The sequence below is a fragment of the Bos javanicus genome, chromosome 21 (assembly GCF_032452875.1).
Source record: "Bos javanicus breed banteng chromosome 21, ARS-OSU_banteng_1.0, whole genome shotgun sequence".
In the NCBI taxonomy this organism is placed as follows: Eukaryota; Metazoa; Chordata; class Mammalia; order Artiodactyla; family Bovidae; genus Bos; species Bos javanicus.
Window position 1 is genome coordinate 44,300,660 of NC_083888.1, and position 21,748 is coordinate 44,322,407.

General features: G+C 40.2%; 1 non-coding gene across 1 annotated transcript; it reads left to right on the forward strand.

Moving 5' to 3' along the window:
* Positions 1-16,500: 16,500 nt before the first annotated feature.
* On the forward strand, positions 16,501-16,573 carry TRNAC-ACA (transfer RNA cysteine (anticodon ACA)). Its single transcript has one exon. It is a non-coding gene; the product is annotated as a tRNA-Cys (tRNA).
* The last annotated feature ends 5,175 nt before the right edge of the window (positions 16,574-21,748 follow it).

Genomic DNA, 21,748 nt, shown 5'->3' on the forward strand with positions numbered 1-21,748 from the left:
GAAATGTTAAGGATTTGGGACTTGAACCCAAATGCATTAGAAAGCCATGAGTGGGGGAATTTGCTAGTGGTAGAGAGGCTGGGACTCTGCACTCCCAACGCAGGGGCCCAGGTTCAATCCCTGGTCAGGGAACTAAATCGCACATGGCACAAGCAGGGGCCCAGGTTCAATCCCTGGTCAGGGAACTAAATCGCACATGGCACAACTAAAGATCCCCCAGGCCACAACAAAGCCCTGATGCGGCAAATACAGAAGTAAAAATAAATATTAAAAAAAAAATAGTGGGTTAATGGTGAAATCAAAAAGAAAACTCTAAGAACGAAAACTAGCTCTTTTTAAAAAAAGAAAACAAAGCCATGGATGCGTTTTAGGTGGAAGTGATATCATATGATCTGTTCCTTCATAGGTCAGTCTGGGTGCTACCATTTGGTAGCATAATCTGGCTTGACCTGAACTCATTTGTAAGCAAAACTTTCTCTGGACTGATTGAAAGGCATTTATAGTTTTATTGACCTCATTTACTGTGAATATTCATATAATTCAATGCAGAGCTAAAAATATATTTGATAAACTACATATTGCCCTGGGTCTGACCAGGAATATTAAATGATATATACCATTTACCTTTCTAAAACCCCCCAAAAATTAGAATTTTGAAAGATAGTCCCAAGTGTCTTTGATAAGGGATTATGGAACTCCTTATTGATTTCTAAACTGTTTTTGTAGATTAGGAAAGTTAACATATTTTCATGGCTATTGCCAGTTTTTCCCGATTTTGCAATGGTCCAATCTATCTTATACTATCATAGGGTTTTTTAAATTACTAATTCATGTTTAATGAAAAAAAAAAAAAACACTTCACATATAGATTTTAACGGTGGTTCTTAACCCTCTCAAGCAAATGATGACTTTGAAAATCTGATTAAAGTCATGGGAGAGCTCCCCTAGAAAATGTACAGATAATTTTGCATATAATTTCAGGAGCTTTAGAAGCTCAAACACCAGATTAACAATTTCTGCCTTCTATGCTCTTCCTAGGAACTTTCATCCTTTCCTTCAACTTCAATCTTCAGCCCATATCCATTTCCTGATTATATCTCAATATTCATCAGACTACTAAACATCTCCACTCAAATATTTCACTAACATCAAACTCAACACATCAAAAACTGAAATCATTTTCTCTATGCTAAATCCATTTATCTCTATGTATTAACTTTTAATGAATCAAAATTCATTAAAAATTCACTAACCACTCAACTGAGTCAGCCAAAAATCTGGTCAGCAACCATGACTTCTAAATCTCCTCTAACCTTGACATCTCTCAATTTTATCGGCTTCTCATGTCCATCGCAACAAACTTAGTTTGGTCATCATGCGTTGCCTGAATTACTCTGACAGACACCTAAAATAGTTTTTCTACCAGAGTTTTTATATCCTCTGTGGAGAGAGAGCAAATTAGCCAAGATGGCATGTTCAGGCTGTCCCACCCCGTTTTGTAAGTAATGACTATGCAGCTGCTGAGATCATTTATAGTACTGCACCTGTGCGTCATGAGATACTTGCTTAGTCATGGGTTGTGTGTGGTATGCCTGAATGAGCTTCACCCTGAAAGCCCTGGCTGCTGCTGCTGCATTTGGGCTAGACTGGCGCAACATCATGATTATGTTATATGAGGTTATGTTATGGTTCTGTTATGGCTATACTATGGTTATGTTGTGGCTGCTGCTCCAGCTGCTGCATCAGCCAGGAGAAAGGCTGTGTTATGGCTGCCGTGCCAGCCAGGAGATAATAAACATGTCTGCAGTTCCTACGGCTCTTTGAGTCTTCTTCCAGCCTCTTAGCTCACACCTTGCCTACCCTGGGTTCAGCAAATAGGGCAGACAATGTGAACAGCGAGACAACTGGCACTATGAGCAAGATCAGCAATACACCCTCCAATCCATGTTTAATGTTGTAACCAGAATAACCTTTCTAAAATGCAAATCCGGGGCTGGTGCACTGGGATGACCCAGAAGGATGGTATGGGGAGGGAGGTGGGAGGGGAGTTCAGGATTGGGAACACGTGTACACCCGTGGCGGATTCATGTTGATGTATGGCAAAACCAATACAATATTGTAAAGTGAAAAAAAAAATAAAAAAAAAAAAAAATAATAAAATAAAATGCAAATCTGGAGAATTTCCTGATGGTCCAGTGGTTTGACTCTATGCTTTCACTGGGGAGGTTCCAGGTTCAATCCCTGGTTAGGGAACCAAGATCCCACAAGCCATGCTGCATGGCCCAAAAAAAAAAAAGCAAATCTGATATCTCCTTCATTTAAAACTCTCCAATGACTCTCACTGCTCTAGGGATTAAGTCCATACTCCTGAAAATGGTTTACAAAGTCCTTTATCATCTACAACTCACTAACTCCTGCATGATCACCCTTATATCTGATCATCTCCCCCAAATGTTAGTGAATGTTACCACTTACCAAGTTATTCAAGACAGAAACCTGGACTCTCTCCTCCCCCTCCCCCTCTGTACCTAATTAGTCACCATATCCTGTTTCTACCTCAGTGCCACCACCTTGGTCCAAGTTACCCTCTTTTTCTCACCTAGACTACTAAACTAGCCTTCTTTCATTGAGGAGAGTGTGAAGCAGACAATTCTCATCAATAGCTTAACCAACCAGGCTTAGGCAAGAGTTCAACTTTGTACTGTACAAATGTTTGTATAAGTACATTTGACATACGCTTTTAAAAAACCTTGGCAAATGAATATTTAAGAATTATAGAAACTAGAGTTTCCATGTAACAACAAAATAAAATAAAATAAAAACAAGATTGAGACTTTGTATATATTCCAAAGACTGAAAGCTGACAAATAAAGAAAGCAAATACCAAGAAAAAATACCATGCTTTAATTAAACCATGGCACTATTTCATTACTCAAGGTCAACACAGTAAAGAAGTTTAAAGAAACTGAGATTTCATTCTGCTTGGTCTTTATTGTCCTCAGCAATACCAGTAACTGAAGGATAGCATTTTCCTACTGAAAGAAAACAAGCTCTAATTCTAAGAGAGACACAAAGAGAGCCTAGGTGACATCATATATACATCAAGTATACAGACAACAGGTTTCATTACTGACGAGAACCCCCGAGCTTCGAGAACCCATATCTTTTTATACTGGACAGCAAGCATGTCTCCACTCTCTGCAAGCATGTCTCCACTCTCTGCTCCAGTGGTGAACACTGTTACCATCCAAGACTCCAAGCAAGCCTACCATTTACCCTAAAAGGAGACACTACATCTTCCAAGGCCTTTTCTTTAATAAATATCCTTGGAAAGATGGTCTAGAACAAAACCAGTCACAACTACTGTTCGCAAGACATGCAGAAATGTGAGAGGCCCACAGAGGACTATATCCCAACAATATCCATTCCACACATCCATATATGTATAATTATGTTCTATACATAATTATGTTGCTCCAATAGTCACTCTAATCTAATCAACAGAGGCGAGAACCAAATCAACTTCTCTAGCACAGCATTTAATTTCTACTTCTGCTTTATTAACTATGCCAAAGGCTTTGACTGTGTGAATCACAACAAACTATGGAAAATTCTTAAAGAGATGGGAAATACCAGACCACCTGACCTGCCTCCTGAGAAATCTGTATGCAGGTCAAGAAGCAAAAGTTAGAACCGGACATGGAACAGACTGGTTCCAAATCGGGAAAGGAGTACATCAAGGCTGTATATTGTCACCCTGCTTATTTAACTTCATTGTAGAGTACATCATGCGAAATGCTGGGCTGGATGAAGCACAAGCCGGAATCAAGATTGCTGGGAGAAATATCAATAACCTCAGATATGCAGATGACACCACCCTTATGGCAGAAAGCAAAGAAGAACCAAAGAGCTACTTGATGAAAGTGAAAGAGGAGAGTGAAAAAGTTGGCTTAAAACTCAATATTTAGAAAACTAAGATCATAGCATCCAGTCCCATCACTTCATGGCAAATAGATGGGGTAACAATGGAAACAGTCAGAGACTGTTTTCTTGGGCTCCAAAATCACTGCAGATGGTGACTGCAGCCATGAAATTAAAAGACACTTGTTCCTTGGAAGAAAAGCTATGACCAACCTAGATAGCATATTAAAAAGCAGAGACATTACTTTGCCAACACAGGTCCGTCTAGTCAAAGATATGGTTTTCCCAGTAGTCATGTATGGATGTGAGAGTTGGACTATAAAGAAAGCTGAGCGCCGAAGAATTGATGTTTTTGAACTGTGGTGTTGGAGAAGACTCCTGAGAGTCCCTTGGACTGCAAAGAGATCCAACCAGTCTATCCTAAAGGAAATCAGTCCTGGGTGTTCATTGGAAGGACTGATGCTGAAGCTGAAACTCCAGTACTTTGGGCACCTGATGCGAAGAACTGACTCATTTGAAAAGACCCTGATGCTGGGAAAGATTGAAGGTGGGAGAGAAGGGGATGACAGAGAATGAGATGGCTGGATGGCATCACCAACTCGATGGACATGAGTTTGAGAAGCTCTGGGAGTTGGTGATGGACAGGGAAGCCTGGTGTGCTGCAGTCTGCCGGGAGCCGGCATATTGCATATTGAGTGCATATTGCATATTGAGTGCAGCACTTTCCACAGCATCATCTTTCAGGATCTGGAATAGCTCAACTGGAATTCTATCACTGCCGGGAGCCAGCATGAGGAACTCCGCCCATGACAAAGGTCATGAGGAAGGAGGCTCGGCATATGCAAAGGCGGGATCGAGCCTCAGGAGTCCCCCTGGAAATTCTCAAGCATCTACCCCCAAAACCAGAGTCTGCCTACTTTCTGCTTTGTGCTTTCACCTACACCTCTGACTTTACGGGGGGCTGTCCCCCACTACCTCTCTCTGAAAAAAGAGTTAGCTTACAGCTCTAGTTAATAATTCCTGGGTGTGACAGTGTTTAACCTACAAACTCCTTTGGAAATCCTCTAGCCTGCCTGAATAGGTTTTTCTGGCCACATGTGATTGTTCAGAGCCTCCCAACTGTGAGAGGCAGGAGATGTTCTAAACTGTCTAAACACAGATTCCTTTGAGTAGTTAAAAGATTGATTAGAAATTGTATTGGTGAAGGGTTTTTCACTTGTTGGGCCAATGTTTGCTGCTAAGTCTGCATACTCCTTACCTACTGTGTCCTTGGCAGTGTATTGATTGATATAATGGGTGTATAGAAATGTAAGTAGTAGCCTCAATGTTTGTAACCTTGGACCCTTGAGTTAATTCTTTTCTTGATTGAGCCCACCTCACCTTTGCCCTATAGGAATGCAGCTTTGTCCAATGCTGTTTTGGAGGCTGGTGCCTGACTTTGGAATAATCACCTTTAGAGAAAAATAAGTTTCTTAAAATGTTAACAGGCCTCCTGGCCAGAAGATGATGTAATTCACCTGAACTTTTGCATATGGTAAGTTTGCAGGAAGAAAGCCTGGCTTGCTGCATGACTCTACCCCTTCCCTCATTATCCTCTATGCATAACTTAAGGTATAAAAGCTACTTTGGAAAATAAAGTGCGGGCCTTGTTCACCGAAACTTGGTCTCCCCATGTCATTCTTTCTTTCACCTTCTAGCTGAATTTTTCCTCTGAGGCGGGGAAGCTCGTCAAGCCTACTTATTTTGCCTGGGCTTCTAAGATCTGACCCCCCGGGGAGGCCTTAGTGTCTCCTCTCCTTCGGGAGAACGGGAGGACGCCTGCGGCCTTCGTAGGTGACGTAAATTTCCTGCTTTGGAATTTTATTCAGCCTCTTTTCTCCACTGAATTTCCTCACTGAGCTATCCTCATTCTATTACTCTTTACATCTCTAGTTAATATCTAATTAAAGCTATTGTATCCTGACCCTCGCCAATGCCGTCCCCGCTTCGAATACCCTGGATCAGCCGGGGCTGGACCCCGGCAGCAGTCCATGGGGCCTCAAAGAGTTGGACATGACTGAGCGACTGAACTGAACTGTTAAATAGGATTCTGACAGGAAGCAGCCATCCTATATCAATCTCAATCATGGCACCCAGGGTCTGAGAACCTACCAGCTTAACAAATCCCCAAAACTATCAAGGTCTAATTTAGAAATCCATGTTTCTATAAAGACCTTTCCACTCGGCCCAAGGCATTATTAATCCAGGCATAGCCAAATGTACTTAAGATCGCACAAAATCCACCTTGGCCTTTAAGAAAGAAGTCTAGTGCAATTCTCTCATCCATAACAACCTTGCTTAATGAGCTGAGACCAGCCTGAAATCCCTCCAGAGCCAAGGCACTGTCATGGATCGCTTCAACTAAAATCATGAAATTTTGTACCACCTTTTCTAATCAGATGACTCCTGGTACAGAGATCACTGCCCATAACATATGCATGAATAATAAATCAGTTACCTTTCTGGAGAACCCTGTTAGAGAGATCTCTGCAGTCATCTGAGGGTCACATGATCTGTTAGTGTTTCTAAACACTTGCAGGCAGGTCTCTTATGATTGCCCTGAAGGGTGTTTTTCAGGACACAAGTTAACTTCTTGCTTCCAGAAAAGAAATAAAGTCCAGAAATCACGTAAGGTATCCCTGGAAAGAAAATGTTGTTACAACTGTTGGCCTCAAGTGAGACCTTCATCATTCAAAGGGCATAGGTTGACAGTTCTCCAATGGGGCCTTCTGGCAAGCTAGTATACCTCAGCTAGGGCTCACCATTCAGTTTAAATAACTGAATCTAGGATTGCCTGAGGGCCAACAGCCCCAACTGCCTTGTCAGTCCATGCCACCAGGAAGGTGGCATTTGTTCAGCCCCTAGAGACTGCGAATGGCTATGGGAATGAACGAAATCCAGAGGTGTTGACCAATGTTTTGCATGGAAGATGCAGGAGCAGGGGCTACCCTGTGCTTTACTTGTGAGTCAGTTCTGGGAACAGTAAGTTCCTGGCTGTTTTTCAAACAGACAGCCATTATCAGGGGGCAAGAGGACCCAGGAGTCCAAATATGGAAGGAGCACCTTAGATGGAAGATGTCTCTTTATGCCAGATTCTAAATGGCTAAATCATTAGTCATAGAGACCTGTAGCTCAAAGGGGTCATCAGAGTTGTGGAAATGCAAAGGTACTAGTATTTCTCTACATACCTCTCTTGCCAAATATGGGTATCATCTCTGGCACTTACAAGCATTCATAGCACAGACATGGACATCAATTGCATACTCACCATAGGAAGCCACAAGAGTATACTGAATTGGGCCTAACAAGGTCACAGAGATTTTCCTTCTGCATTACAAAAAATGCCCAAACTCCACTAGTTAAATACTGGTGCCCCTTCTCCCACAGGAATGGGTAGGATGACTTGGGTAAGTATATCCTACAGAGCCATCAAGTTTGACTCTCTCCCCTCTGTGAAACTCCCCAGCATACCCAGGCAGGGTACACTGGGTCTCACCTTTAATGAACCTGAAGCCAGGATTGGGGAGAAGGGGCACAGAGGGAGAGAGCAGCTCTGAGCCTATAAGCAAGGCTTTGCATTCAGTTCACCTGAATAAACATGGAATGTTTCAGACCACCCAAATGTGAATAATATGCCCTCGTGTTATTCAACAATTCAACAATGTTGTCACCATTGATTTCCATTTGGAGGTTCTTTGACTTAGCATGACAGACACAATGTCTTTAGAGCTGTCCCTTTATCACGAGGTTCCTTCTTCCAACTCCCCAGAGGAACATGACCAAGCACCAAGGCACCAGGTAAGCAGATTGGCACAATCATGTCTCTCGCTTCTCAGCTTCAAAGGATTAGTTAACAAGTAGGATAGCTGGGGACCCTGGTTCCCCTAACTACCCCAACACTTGAGCAAGAGCATTTACTACTGGATACCAGGGTGTGTCTCATCTCTGAATCTGGCCTGTGGGGCCATGGTCTTTCCTCTTCTAGCAGACACCACATCTCTTCTTCATCGCATTCTCACCACCAAAACAGTGTCAAGAACTGTGAAGAGTCTGCAAGCTAACAAGTTAGTTTGGCATAGCTTTGTGGGTGCTGGCAGAAGGCTGAACAAAACAAAACAAAAGACTTAGTTTCACACATAGAAATAGCCCAAGTATCACTTTCTTGTTTGGTTCCCAAGCTCCAGTCCCCACAGGACAAAGCAAAGAGGACGAGGGTCCTGTACATGCAGGAGGGTCACATTACAGGAGAGGAATCCTGAGCACAGGGAACTCAGATTGTTTATGATGTCCATTGCTTCATAAGGAGACAGTCTTTACCTTCACCTTCCAAAGCTCTAAGCACACCTGCCCTTTGTTCTAGACGGAGGTATTATCTCTTCTTTATCTTCTCTATCATACAAACATCCTTGAAAAATATTCCAGAAAAAAAGACAGTCAGTATCTCTGTTCAGAAGACACAAAAACATAAGCAACCTATATAGAATTATCTAATAAATACCTTCTGCAAACAGATAAAGAGAAATGATCTCCCCATTTGTTATTTACTAACAAATGGACCAGACCCTTGCATCAGTGGGTGAGAATATGCTTCCCTGATCACCTCTCAGTGGACCTGCTTCTATTTCTCTTTCTGACTCTTCTCAAAATTCTCTGTAAGATTAAAAAAAAAAAATTCTTTTTTAATTCTCTGTAAGGCTAAACTTATCTTTCATCTGTCTCTCAGGTCAGTGTTTCATAACAACCATTGGCTATACAACAGCAATTTAATGGATTTCAGCAGAGTGAGGATGAATTAAAGATTTCTGAATAGAGGGTGAAGACAGATTATCTGGATATCCCTGTCAACTAATGATTCTTGACTTGTCTTGTTTTCAACTCAGCAAAGATCCCGATATTAGAAGCTATTTGTCAATGATTAAGAGGGGAGAGAGGATGTCAATGGGGAAAGCCAAATTTGAGCAGTAATTGAATAAATTCAGACTTACATCCTCATATTCATTATTTCACTTGAGATAATCTACTTTTAACCACTTCAAAATCAAATTATACATTACCCTCACTCTCCCTATCTAATGGAGATGATACCAATTGATTCTTTAAAAATACCAGGCTTTCAAATATTACTTAGTACCTCTGGGCTAGAAAACACTTCAAAAGTCTAATCTGTACAATCTGATGCCAAAAATATTTTTCTAAAGAAAAAAAAATAGCAAAACATTCTGGGAGGCATGCTTTAAAAAAATGTCTAGTTTTTTAAACTAGCAATACTTTTATGTTGAGAGACATGTTAAAATATACTTACTGCTTATTGGCCCACAGTAATCAGTTCAGAAATATAAATATTAGATCAATATTTAACCATCAAGGGAAAAAAAAATACTGCTACATCAGCTGATTTTTCTCTCTTCGAATTTAATGAGTTTACATCAAAAAATTAGGTAGTCATTTTACATTTACGGAATAAAAATCTTTTTAAAAAAAAAAACAATACAAAGAGTGAGCAGATTTTAACCAAGTGTACATTTCTTTTTGTTATACGTTTTAACAATTCATCTCATCATATTGCAATGTGCAAATGCATTTGCAGCACCCATTACAATCATGAATCTAAATTTAAGGAAGTACAGTGCTACTAATGGCCCTCAGAAGAAGCTCATTACCTTCTGTTAAAAACTCTATGGTATATAAGCCTTACATAATAGTGCTACTAAACCACCATTTGTCACAAGAACCATCATCAAAGTTTTCTGGAAATGAGTTCACACATAAATTAAATATTTAAAAGGTGAAAGGTTCCTTATTTTAATTTTAGCGAGATCTTCCTTTTTCATTAAGAAACACTTTATAGTTTTAAAGCAAAAGCTGATAAGAGTCCAGATAACTAAAACTGTACTCCTGAGTTCAAACTTACAGATAAGTCTTTTGTAAATAGTTCTCAATAAAATATCCTCCCTCCCCAGCCCCCTTGCCCCAAATCTTGAATTTTTTTCTTACAAAACTTTGGTTAAGAGTATAAATATTTCCAGGCAGATATGTATGCCAAACAATAGCAAGAACAGTAAAGCCCAACTAATGACTTTAGGTTTTAGAAATAGAAGGCAATTAAAATGTACTCAAAGTTACATTAAGAAAAGCTTTCACTGGGTAATATTGAAACAGTCACAAAGGTTAAGAAAATACTGATATCAAAGTACAAATGACTACAATGTTAAAATAGACAAAAACTACTATACAAGAGCCTCTTTTAAAATTAAAAATAAAGAACACAACACATGAGTCAGGATCGCTTTCCTGTTCTACTCATGAATTTTAGTCTTTATATTCATAGGGTTGGTTATGTTGACATCTAGGAGAGTTTCTTATGACATCTGATGAAGTCTCTTTCCAAATTCAGGCGATGGGTCTTCCCTAAGGAGCTTCTTGACTTGGCCACATGTTGGTCACTGTACAATCTCGAAGTAGTGCAGTATCGCCATGATGTGCTGAGGCATGAAGACATATCCCGTGTACAGTGCCATCCCCACGATGGAAACCAGCATGGAATCTGAGTCACAGTTAAGGAAACTTCATTTGATTTTTCTCAGTTTATCTAAAACTAAATTCCCCAATTTTTGCAGCAACTGTTTTGTGTGGAAGTATCCATTCACTTAATTCTTTCTCATCCCTATCAAGTATTTATAGAGAACAAATAACTATAATTATAGCTGCTCACCTGAACTATTGTTAAAAACTATTGTTTTTAACAATTTTATTTATTTATCTGGCTGCCTCAGGTTTTAGTTGCAGAATGTGGGATCATGTGTTTGTGACATGTAATCGCAGGTGCAGCATGAGAAGTCTTAGTGGCAGCATGTGGAATCTAGTTCCCCGACCAGGGATTGAACCTGGGGCCCCTGCATTGGGAGTGATGAGTCTTAGCCACGGGACCACCAGAGAAGTCCCCATTCTAAATTTTTTAAGCTCATTTTATCTTCAGCATCACCTTGCATGGGGCATACTACTATTCTCCCTGTTTTATTTCAAAACATCAGGCTGCTTAAAATGAAGCAGAGAAAGTGACTGTTAACCTAAGAAATAGAAATGTATAGGAATAAAATTGTACAGTATTTAATGACTGCAAAAGGTCTTCGGACGTGAATAATAAGAATGTCTGATCCAAAAACTTTAGAATTATTTAGACTAGAATGTGGTAAGATATTGATTTTAGGGCCAAAGATAAGATCAATCGTAAGTATATAAACTGATAACATATATAACTGATAAGTATATAAAGTGACATAAACTGATAACACCAGCTATATTAAACACATATTATTCTCACTAAACTTTGCAATGTCAAACAAAAGTCATCTTGATAACCTAAACCACAAACATTCTGCACTGTGGTCCTTTCTCTGCATTCCAAAAGGAATTTAAACTGTATAGACACAAATCAACAGAGTCCTCCCTTTGGGCCACGTGAAACACTGTTAACAAAAATTATGTAAAACCTAAGGATTTCTAAGGGAGTAACTGCTTCTGAACTAGGACTGTGTTTCAGTCACTCCTTCATTCATATCCTCAACCTCCCCTCCCCCTACCTCTTGTCTTCCATACATTCAACTCTACAAACTGGTAGTTCTAGCATACCTTACATTCCTCTATGAGAAGATAGGGTTTAAATAAACAATGTGCTTACTACCAACCAATATTTGTATAACAGTTTAGTTGACAAATCTTTTATGTATTATCTCACTTGACCTTTACAGCTTTCAGCTTTCCTGTGAAATGTTTATTGACTACCACTCTTCAGAGACTGAGAAAACACTGAGGGGACTTGTCCAAGGCCACACAGGAAGCTTTCTTTAGAGTCGAAGCTCAAACCTGACTCAAACCCTAAGTTCATTCAGCAAACATGGGTGAAAAGTCTCCCACAGTGATTGCTTTTTGAAATGCAACTAAAATCACAATGATTTGGGGACTTTCCTTGACGGTTCAGTGGTTAAGACTCCACGCTCCCAATGCAGGGGGCAAAGGTTCTATCCCTGGTTGGGAAACTAAGATCCCACATGCCACACAGCGCAGCCTGAAAAAAAAACAACAACATGATTTTATAGTGGGATCTCACAGTCTTCATGGGAGGGGTCAGCCTACATTCAGTCTTAGCTTTTAAGTGAAGGTTGGTCAAACTGTGGGTCCTGGGATGGGGAAGGCAAGTTCTTGATGATTAACAACCATTATTTGGGGATTTACATTTTTCTGGTGGGGTGGGAGGAGCAGTGTGGTGATAGAGTTAGGAGGAAGACAAAGAGAGGGCCACAGTGGACATTCTTAGTCCTTCAGTGTCCCTCACCATACCCAGAATGGTTGACCCAGACAACCCGGACACAGGAATATCGTAAAGCGGGATTCATGAAGAAAATGGACAGGCCTTTGGAAACGAGTCACTAAAGATGGTGGTGGAGGCCAGTGTCACATCTGGAATGACACCAGTGACCCCGCTGGGGGTGCCTGGGTTAGTGCTGCTGTCCCTGTGAAGAACTTCACAAGAGGAAGAAGGGGGTTTGCAGGAAGGAGGTTGCCCCGGGGGGAGGTGGAACTGGCCACCATGGTGGAGACGCAGATGTCAGGTGTAGGTAATGTCCACCCATGACAATTTTTTTAACTTACTTTTTAACCCCCCCCTTAATTCAGTTCTTTCTTAAACAACCAGCCTGTATTTACCACTTAATTTCTTTTTTTAAAAAAGTGTATGTACGTGTTGTTTCCACATTACTGTTTATCATCCACACAACCATATGCCTTCTATCCCTCCAGGCTATAGACACTCTCAGGTCACTGATGACCCCCTACCAAACCCAATGGCTATTTGAATTGATGCCATTTTCGTCTTTCCTCTTTAAAACTCCTTCTACTCTGGGTTGAGGTACTTCTCTGGGGGTTCTCCTTCCTTCTCTCACATCATTTTCCTATTTCACTGGTTCTTTTCCCCTGTCTGCCACTGATATGTAAGATGGTTAATGTGCTTTCTCCCAAATATCCACTCCACTTCTCCTGCTAGTACAGCTGTCATGTTCCTTGAGTAGGCCTTATGCTATCCCATCTCCAGGGACAAGCCCTGACTGATCTGAACCAATTAAGATCTTCTCTTTGTAACAATGCCCACCCCCAAATCTGATCAGCCAGTTCAAAGTTTAAGACCTCACCAATCCTAAAAGAAATCAATCCTGAATATTCATTGGAAAGGCTCTTGCTGAAGCTCCAATACTTTGACCACATGATACAAAGAGCTGACTCGTTGGAAAAGACCTTGATGCTAGGAAAGATTGAAGGCAGGAAGAGAAGGGGTAACAGAGGATGAGATGGCTGGATGGCATCATCAACTCAATGGATACAAACCTGAGCAAACTCCAGGACACAGTGAAGGACAGGGAAGTCTGGCATGCTGCAATCCATGGGGATCGCAAAGAGTTGTACACGACTTAACAACTGAACAACAAAGATAATAGCAGTAGCAGCTTTCATTCTGTGAATATCTAGTGTGCACCTGGAACTGTGTTAAGCCCTTCAGTGAGTTTAAGTAACACCCCAAAATCAGAGTAAGCAATGGAGCCAATTCCAAACCAAATCACTCAAACCTCCAAAATGTGTTCTTCACCATTACCATAACACCTTCCTATGAACGAGAAGTCCTATTCCTCCAAATAAAACCTAATCATTCTCTCAGCGACTCATCCCTTCTTAGATGAGGCTTTCCCTAACACTCGCTTTTTCCATTCTTACCCCAATGTCCTGACAGAAGTAATTACTCCCTGATGTTTGTCAAACTCTTTATTAAATGTCACAGTGCTTATATCTGTAGATTTATTTATCTCATCCAGATTATCAACTCCTTGAACACAGGAACAATGTCTAATCATTTTTGTATCTCCAATATCTAACATAACACATGCTTAAAAAATGTGTGATGAATAAAGGAATTGCTCAAGAAACATTATTTGACCCTGGATTCACTGTAGTGCTTTCTACATATTCCACATATGTACTGTGACTGACAAACTCTACAGTGACTACAGCGAAGAAACACAAAATCTTTTTCTAATTGATATTTTCAAAATGTTTTTTGGTTTTTTTATACCTTTTATGTAAGATTTATGAGTGTCTACACCAAACAAATGAAATGACATAGTAATAAAATTCAGGTCATTGGCTCAAATTCAAGTAAGAAGTAATTACTAAAAACAGCCATTTGAATGATTATATTACCTACTCTTTATGGCACTGTAATCCTTCAATTTATTATGGAAAATGTATCAGTTATGGAACATGCATAAATTTAGCTTAACAGAGACTATTCCACATAAGATAGGAATCTGAGACTTAAGGTCAATTTTGTGAACACTAAATTCTCAAATCTTTAAAATTTTCTTTGCATATAAAATCAGGATGTTTTTCTAAATAAAACAAGAACTTACTGAAACTTGAAAAGATTTTTTTTTTGGCCTGATTAAGATATTAGACACTAGAGCTCATGACATTCTATAGCATTCTGTTGTAATGAATACATATGGAATAAGAGGACATATCTATACCTGTGGCTGATTCATGCTGATGTTTGGCAGAAAACAACAAAATTCTGTAAAGCAATTATCCTTCAATTAAAAAACAAATTAAAAAAAAAGAATAAATGGCAATTATATAAGCAAAATTCAGCTACTGGATACTTAATGGGGTGAAATGGGAAGAGGAAGAAGAGAGACCCGCAAGAAGGGGTGTAAAGGGGCTTCAAATGTATTAGTAATGTTTTCCTTCAACTAGTTGGTGGTATGGGCACACTTTCATTATATCATCCTTTATGGGGTGTTTCGCATGGTGGAATAGTCAATAACTTGTTTAATAAGTAAAAATTGCAAAGGAAAATGTAACTGTATATCATACTAGACTAAAAGCTATTTTATTTGAAGGATCTTCTTCCTTGACAAAGTTTGGGTTAGGCATCATTGGATCTAATTTGTTCTTAGGAAATAAATAGAAAGTCTTAGCTCTTAGAATAAATAACTCTCAATTCTGACCAAAATAAACAAAATCACCAAAAGTCACTTGAACCAAGATGCAAATGCCAATTTATTAGCTGCTCGAAATAATAATAATAACCCTAAATTTTTACCCAGAACCACTTATTAAACTTTTATTCTGTTTCCCTCGAAAGTTTCTATATTCTGACCCCAGTTCTCCTAAGTATCTTCAGAATCATAATAATAACTAACTCTCTAAAAGTAAGTTTGCTATACAATTAAATTTCAAAATTATTTCCAAAAATTATCCTAAAGCTCAACCAGAAAAGAATATTTTTCTAATTGAAGTACAGTTGACTTACAACATTTCAGGTATACAGCTAAGTGATTCAGATATACAGATAGATTCTTTTGTAGATTCTTTTCCATTATAGGTTATTATAAGGTACTGAATATAGCTCCCTGTGCTATACAGTAGATCTCTGCTTAACTAGTTTATATATAGTAGTATCTATTAAACCTAAATTCCTAATTTGAACGTTAAGTCACTCAGTTGTGTCCGACTCTTTGTGACCCCATAGACTATAGCCTACCAGGCTCCTCTGTCCATGGGATTTTCCAGGCAATAGTACTGGAGTGGATTGCCATTTCCTTCTCCAAGGGATCTTCCCAACCCAGGGATCGAACCCAGATCTCCTGCATCGTAGACAGACGCTTTACTGTCTGAGCCACCAGGGAAGTCCACACTCCACTAAATAAGGGACTATTTAAAACTCACAACTGACTTAACTATACAATGAAACTCATAATAAGTGAACAAATAAAACAATGGGACCATGAGGAATTTCTACTGGCCTTAATAATCACCTTGCAAAACATGCAAAAAAAGAAGAAATGCCTTTTATAATAGCTTTCTACAAATGCAATTTAAGCAATTTCAGCCGTGTAGTTGAAATAGCTCTAAAATACTGAGTTGGATATTCCCTGAGATTATGTTTGGCTCCATTTATAATGGCAGTCTACTGACATTCTTAGGCCTTGGTTTTATTGTGACATTTGCAAGGTTGGGGAACCTGTGACCTTCACCTCCTTAGAAATGTTCTCCCAAACAAAGCTAAAAGTATACTATCTAGAATACAACAGCTATTATTTGTTATCTGAGTCCTTGAGTGGATTTCTCAATCCACTGCATTCTTTTAACACGCCTCTCAAATTTTAAAGTGTCCTTGATACAATGTAAAGTTCAAGAAATGGATACTGGAATCACCATAGCACTAGAAGAGACCTAGGTCTGAGCTGACATTTTGTCAATCCCTGATTGTGCCAAAAATTATCTGATTACTAGTCTCTTTATCTATAATATGAGGATATAGATAACTTACCTTTCAGGGTTGATATAAATCTATTCTTCAACAAAAGGTAACATAATCTTTATTGAAATTACTGTTTTAAGGCTTGGGCACGTAACACTATGACTCAGACCTCTGTTTGGAAATTGCCCAAGGTCACTCTGCTATTAACTTGTTGTTAATTTATAGTATGGACTTCCCTGGTGGCTCAGATGGTAAGAGCGTCTACCTACAATGCAGGAGACCCAGGTTCGATACCTGGGTTGGGAAGATCCCCTGGAGAAGGAAATGGCAACCCACTCCAGTACTCTTGCCTTGAAAATCCCATGGATGGAGGAGCCATGGACGGATGCTACAGTCCATGGGGTCGCAAAGAGTCAGACACGACTAGGGCATCACAACTCTCTGAACCTGTTTCTTCTCCGTAAAATGAAATCCCTTCCTGCATCAACATGTTCAGATTCCACTTGCTTAGAGAAGGCATTTAGGCACCATTTCTCAATCACCTAATGTAATCCTCTGAGATGTTGACTCACACACACACACACACACACACACACAGATACACACACAGAAAATGTAAATAATCAGTGCTACATAATACACTTATATTAGAAGGTGACATAATCTATATTTAATGTTACATAATATACAAAGGTGATAGAGTAATCTTTCCATTTGGGCTTCCCAGGTGGCTCAGTGGCAAAGAATCTGCCTTCTAAAGCAGGAGACTTGGGTTCAATTCCTGGGTTGGGAAGATCCCCTGGAGGAGGAAATGGCAACCCATTCCAGTATCCTTGCCTGGAAAATCCCATGGACAGAGGAGCCTGGTGGGCCACAGTCCAAGGGGTTGAAAGAGACTTGGACAGGACTGAGCGACTAGACCACAACCAACTCTCCACTTACCAAGCCCTTACTGCTGTTTCCACAAGCATCAGTTAGCTGTACAAGACTAACCAGGTTCATGCTTTAAAGCAGGCTCCATGATTCAAGCAATACAGAACTAAGCTAGTGAAATCTAGACTAACAAACCAAAAATCTCAAGAACTAAAAAAAGTCTTTTCTGTTTTGTGTGTATGTAACTGCCTCTACCACTGATTTTGGAGTGCTTCAGAGGGAGTGCCTCGGCTGCTCTTTGCTTCTGGCTGTAGTGCATTGTTAGACAACGCCGGGACTTTGTCAATCATCAAGAACTGAGCAGATGATGTATAAAATAGATATCTAATGAGAACCTACAGTAGAGCCAAGAGGAACTCTACTCAATGCTTTTCGGTGACCTAAATGGAAAGGAAATCAAGAAAAGAGAGGATATAAGTAAGCATATAGCTGATTCACTCTGCTACACAGCAGAGATACAACAAAAGTCACTGTACTCCAATAAAAATTAAAAACAACAACAACAAAAAAGAACTGAGCACATAATGTGCCAAGACTGTGCAGGAACTGCCAATAAATGTTCAAGGGCTGAGTGAAAAATTAGAGGTTATTTATAAACCTGGACATAACTTAAATATTTTATGGGTTCAATGGATTAAACAGCAAATGGATGTGAAGCCATATATCTGTGTATTTGTATTGTTTTCTGTTTTCTTTAACAGGAATCCTCAATTAATCACGAGCTGGTAAGTTCCCAGCTAGATAGGAAAAATAAATAAAGACGTTTTGCTCATACAAGGAATTGGCCACCCTAGGCCTTTTCCCAGCAACCTAAAAACAAAACAAAACAGGAAATGCTTTAAAATACAGTACATCATAAGCTTGCAGAAACTAACATTCCTGCCCTAACCAGTAATCTCACACTATCACCACCTACCTTAGCAACCTGTTCGCAAGACTCTGGAGAAACCAAAATTAATTCCTCACTGGGAAAAGAGTAAAGGTTTTTGTTCGAGTGGGTATGATTTATTCCTCTTCACTGAATAGTTTCAATGTTTTTAGTCTCTGATGGCCCTGGTCACATCAAAAAACAGAGCTAAAATGTCGTTTTTCAATCTTCTACTAGTCAACCCAATCTTCTATTAATCAAATTCCTTTTGTAAAATGAACTCTCTGAATGCTACTTTTATCCTTGCTGCTGCTGCTGCTGCTGCTAAGTTGCTTTAGTCGTGTCCGACTCTGTGCGACCCCCGAGACGGCAGCCCACCAGGCTCCCCTGTCCCTGGGATTCTCCAGGCAAGAACACTGGAGTGGGTTGCCATTTCCTTCTCCAATGCATCAAAGTGACAAGTGAAAGTGAAAGTGAAGTCGTGTCCGACCCTCAGTGACCCCATGGACTGCAGCCTTCCAGGCTGCTCCGTCCATGGGATTTTCCAGGCAAGAGTACTGGAGTCGGGTGCCATTGCAGTGGAAAAGTGCCATTCTCCAACTTTTATCCTTAGATATATTCAAAAGTTTTGATAAATCTAATTTATTTTAAGGAACCATCTGAAAGAAAACAAAGCATCTGATAAAGTATAACCACAGGCTGTTTGGTGAAAAGCAATCAAAGTTCTAAGGGAAAGCAGGTGTCTGCTGTTAAACAATGCTATGGAAAGGAATCTCCCTTATTACTGCAGGTTTTGTCCCTTGACCGCGAAAAGAAATGTGCTCAGTCTTGTCCGACTCTCTGCAATCCCATGGACTGTAGCCCAGCAGGCTCCTCTGTCCACAGGATTTTCCAGACAAGAATACTGAAGTGGGTTGCCATTTTCTTACTGCAGTTTTTGTTCCCTGACCTTGAAAAGAAATGCTAAGAAAGCTTATTTTGGGAATTGCCTGGCAGCCCAGTGGTTAGGACTCCATGCTTTCACTGCTGAGGGCAGGTTTTCACTTCCTGGTCAGGGAACTAAAATCCTGCAGCCTCAGAACACCACCAAATGTTTAAAAAAAAAAAAAGTTTTTTTTCCCCAAATATGTTACTTTTGATACTCTGGTTGTCATATATGAAAGCAAGTAGAAGATACAGTCCAGTATATGTCAGCCAATTTGATATTCTTGGGCCATAGTAAAGGACGTCATGGGCTTCCCTGGTAGCTCACTGGTAAAGAATCCGCCTGCCAATGCAGGAGACATGGGTTCAAAGCATTGATTGGGAAGATCCCCTGGAGAAGGAAATGGCAACCCACCCCAGTCCAGTATCCTTGCCTGGAAAAATCCATGGACAGAGGAGCCAGGCGGGCTACAGACCATGGAATTGCAGCAGAGTCAGACACAACTTATCGACTAAACAACAACGAAGAACATGACATCAGCATCAGAGGTTAACGTTAGCAGGCAAAACCCATTCTCTGAGCTTTCTGTAGTGTCTGTCATACGTAAGTATGGAAACTGATTTTAGAACAACTCAATGATGAACTCTTTAAAAACTAAACAAGCAAAAAAGTCTGCTGCTAAAACCAGCAATGACACTGTTCAACTCTAAACTGAAATCCTAGAAATGGTTTGCAGATCTGAGCCCGGAGACACTGAAGCTACGTATGGCTATATCCCTTTTTAATTAGAGCTTCTGTTAATCTAATGAAGATCTGAAGTCCTGGAGTCAAGGGGTGGGGGGGGGCGGTGAATTACCTGTTTGCTCTAAAATATAATCTGCTATAACACATTTCTGAAACGTCAATCAGCTCATACATAACTAGGATTTGTTTCATATGGGATTTTTTCATAAATTAGGGGAGCCAGATTAGTGAGAAAAGAATACTAATCTTCAACAAGAAACATCCCTCAGCTCAGTGGCTGCAAGTCCTTATAGCTCTATTTTAAGAAAATTAAAAATTAGTGTCTGCACCGGTTCTCCCTTTCCAAAAAGGCACACCTCCCAGCTGGAAAAACTCTCCGCTAATGACAGGCCTGCACCGCCTCCTCCAAGGCAGCCCACACCATCTCTGTCACACCCCAGCATTTCCAGTCAACTCTGTCCATCAATTTTTAATGTCCCTTGGGGCAGCCTCCAGTCTGCTTGCCCTGGCTATCCAAGTTATCCCCCCAAATGCTAACCATTGTTCTCATTAGAAGTTGCATCAGTTTTGAGGAGTCTGCGCCAGTGGTATTTTCCCATAAACTATCTTATTTGAGAATTTTTTCAGGAACACATACAACACATAATGGGGTTCACCGGTGGCTCAGCAGTAAAGTATCCGTGTGCCAATGCAGGAGATACGGATTAGGTCCCTGGGTTGGGAAGATCCCCTGGAGGAGGGCATGGCAACCCACTCTAGTATTCTTCCCTGGGAAATCCCATAGACAGAGGAGCCTGGTGGACTACAGTCCACAGGGTCGAAAAGAGTCAGATACAACTTTGCAAGTAAACAACATCATGTGATGCCAAAATTCCTGTATTAGTAATAGTTCTTTTCATAACTTTTGATCATAAATACTCCTCATTCCATAACTGCTATTTTTTTAAGCACTGCAATTCATGAAAAGTATACATCCTCCATTAAGTAGATCTTCTGGAACATGTAGCTTTAAGCATTGGGCTTTTTTTTTTTTTTAATCTAAAGAATTTATCTTATCCTTACCCCTAAGCATCACCAATGTTAACAACACTCAAACTCTGAGCTGGGGTTGGGGGATGAGGTCACAAAGTCCTTGAGAATATGAAGCAGTAGAGAGAGGATCCACATTCACCTCTACTGAAAAATCACTTGTATCACACACCGAAACACTGTAGATTACATGTGCTTTGTCCCCTCAACCATCAGCTCCCCATGATTTTCCTGACATCCTAGTATAGGAGACTTACTCTTTGTGTAGCACAGTTCTGGTCTTTTGTTTTTGTCTTTTTGTTATTGTTGTTTTGCTTTTATATTCCACCTTTCTCAAAAGAAGAGTTTTTTTTTTTCCCCCCACTAAGGGAAAATACTATCCTAAGGAGTACAGATAAGGGATAGTCTAACATTCTCATGTAGCCAGCCAAATATCCAGGCAGTATGAAACAGGCGAGAGCAGCGATTTTCAAACTAAAGCCCACTGGAGCCCTGGAGCAACTTTTCAAAGGGCTTGGATCAGTTAGGGGAATCAGTTTATAAATCAGCTTCCACTGTTTTCTCTCCTCCAGCTGATCTGAGAACTGTGATCTGCTAGTTCTCCTTCTCATCACTCCCTCCCCACTTACAATTTCACTTCTCCCACTTTACTTCCAGAATCTTACAATCACACATTTCCCCAGACTATAAAATAACATCCGGGACAGCAAGCAAAGGAATGGTAACTAACTTACTCTGTACTTTATTTCATTCAAGTTACAAATTTCTGGCACAGCTCCAAGCCTCATCCATCTGTGTAATAACATGAATTTGGAAATGAGACACCTTTCCAATCTGGACCCCACAAAATGCCTCCTGCAAACAGGATACAGAGAAGGGCCATTCTGCCATCAATGAGGCAGTGGCCAGAGAATCCACTGCCAACATTCACAAGTACACCCATGGAGTCGGCTTCAAGAAGCATGACCCTCAGGCATGAAAG